We start from the raw sequence: 2,713 nt of genomic DNA, 5'->3' as shown, positions 1-2,713 counted from the left end.
ATAGGTCATTTCATAACTACACTTTTCTATCACAATTAAGCATATAGAAATTCTCCTTCATTGAATCTAAGGCAACTCATCGTAAAATTTGAAAGCGTACTCTTGTTTGTTCAAATGTAGGGAAATCCAACATGACGCTCACTGTGCCAAGAAGAGTCTCTGCCAACCAACCAATCACAACCCTCTGCTCTACTATGACTGGACTTCCGGCGGAAACATTATCCTGGTATCTCGACGGCATGCAGATCAATGAAGGCGTGACTTCACAAAGTTACGTTAATAAGTTTACCAAGCACTATTATAGCATAACCGCAATTATATTAAACTTTTCTCTAATTGAGTGGAAAGTAAACTACAGGAATGGCTTTCATTGGTAGAAGGATTTAGCAAAATATGAAATTGAATCGATTTTTACAAATGTCAGTAAAAATGATTTTGAAGAGCACATATCTGTACATTTTCTGCCTCATTCAAAGAATCCCTTGTCTTCCGGGATGAAAGCCAAGTCAGAGTTTTCATAGTCATACCAACCTTTGGCTCAGATACTGGAAGGGGAGGCAGCAGTCTAACTGCACTCGCAAGAGATCCATTGTTTCATCATCAACAACTTGTTGACATTGTCTTGAATATTAGCTTGATAGATCCTACATGCATTATATGTATTTAGTATCTATATGCACATTCTTGTTATTATATGTAGCCCGTGTAAGGGGTACTAGTACTCTGATAAGGTCAGTCATAACATGATGGTAATGAAATTTAACATAATGTACAATATCTAAAAATCAGATATTTACTTTATGTTTTGAGTCGAAGACCTAATGTCATATTATGTGTAAAATGATATACATTTGAAAGTCTCCTACCTGAAACGAGATTGTGAAAGCTGAACGAAATTATGTCTATTAAAGTAGAGTCTGATAGATATGTTTTTAATGCAATGCGTGATTAAGCACACCGGTCCACCTTTATATTCTTGGTGATATTGCATCAAAAGACACCTGACTTTCTTTTTAACGCACTCTTTTCCATTAAAAGTGAATTATAAATGTACATTTATACAATGTTATATATGTAGATATACGTCTATATATAAAAATATCTTGACTTCGGTAAGGGTAAATCGAAAAAACAAAACAAAACAAAACACGTACATAAATTGGAGAACTCGTACCGTATGTCCCAAGACTGTAAACATCTAATTACATTTAAGACGAGGACATGTTTCGAATAAATCGAGAAATTACTGAGATATGCATAGATATATACCCATACATATACATACACTCTACATCTAACTACTTCAGGGAAATGATTTCTGTACAATCTGGAACGACGAGATTATAGCCAAACAAAGGTTTTCGTGCATCTGAATTTTTTTGAGTTTTGTTTGTTTATTTGTATGATTTAGCAGTGAGAGAAAAAGAAAGTTTGTATATTCGTGTGTACATGTATATGTGTGTGTAGCCTCATTTGACTCTTACCACCGTATACATTCTGTTCAGCAATGGTTATTTAATCGTTCTTTAAAACTGAACCCCACATGAAGTAAATAACACCCGCAGAGGTTCAATATTCATCCGTAGTCCAAGTAAGGGTGCACTGGCCCAAGTTTAACCCCAAAATGCACCCTAACTTCTTGGTGTTACACTGTAAAACATACCACTGCGGCGGGAAAGAGGGACTATTAAAAAGAGAGTATTCAGAATGACATGAGTGCATGAAAGAACTATATAACATCAATGAGATGTTTGAACAAAATCGATGAAATCAGCGAACAGATTAGATTGATAGGCTGAAGAACATGCAAATCGAGTGATGAAGAGCGCTGCTTCCAGGCGGCCATAGACTACCAGGTCATGTGACTCTCCAACATGAAAATTGTTACAATCTTCTCAAACTGATCACAAAATAAAATATGTATTTTTTTTGTGAGGGTTTCACTCTTCTGTAATAGGAATAAACAACATTTCTGAATAACGCATAATCTTGTAAACCAGAAGCGAACTTCTACATTAAGCGAGATATGCATGTAGGCTATGTGTGTGTGTGTGTGTGGGGGGGGGGGGGCTGTGGTGAAGAACATAATTGAAGTCCCTTTTTTCTTGTTCTGTTACATAAATGTAGATGTGTTTTTATTCTACCCCCTTCGAATCGATTTCACGTTCCAAAGCCAGATTTCACCATTTCAACATCTGATATGACACCATAACTTAATAGCACGTGTCCAAATTAGAAAGGACTTTTCACACTGTCGCAAAAAGCCTATCAGAGTCAGTGTTTACTTAACGTGTCCAAATATCTATCACTATATAAAAACTTAATGGGAAGTGGCTCAATAGGATCGGTAGAGCATCATGAAAATATATTGCATCAGTCATGTACGATGTATTAGAAGAGACACTCCTTTGAAGAGAAAAGAATAGAATGTCAGTTGCAACTTAGAGTATATGAGATTTCAATGTCACTTAGCATTTGGAATCAAACTCATATAAACTGCATTCAATTCAACTGAGAAGCTGTCAGTTTGTAGCATAGGTAGCATCAGTGAATCAAGATCAAACGTATCAAAGGAACTTTTCCTTCCATACTAGATTACCATAGAAGATTGGACTGCCCCTTTGCAATAACACATTTGATATGATTATAACGATGGTTTTAATTGTGCATGTATCATGTTAAAATCACTAATAACCTCAGCCTCAAACGTAAA

Source organism: Diadema antillarum, unplaced genomic scaffold (genome assembly GCF_040938485.1).
Source record: "Diadema antillarum isolate AM-2024a unplaced genomic scaffold, OU_Dant_1.0 scf00000067, whole genome shotgun sequence".
In the NCBI taxonomy this organism is placed as follows: domain Eukaryota; kingdom Metazoa; phylum Echinodermata; class Echinoidea; order Diadematoida; family Diadematidae; genus Diadema; species Diadema antillarum.
Note: the sequence above shows the minus strand (reverse complement) of the source record.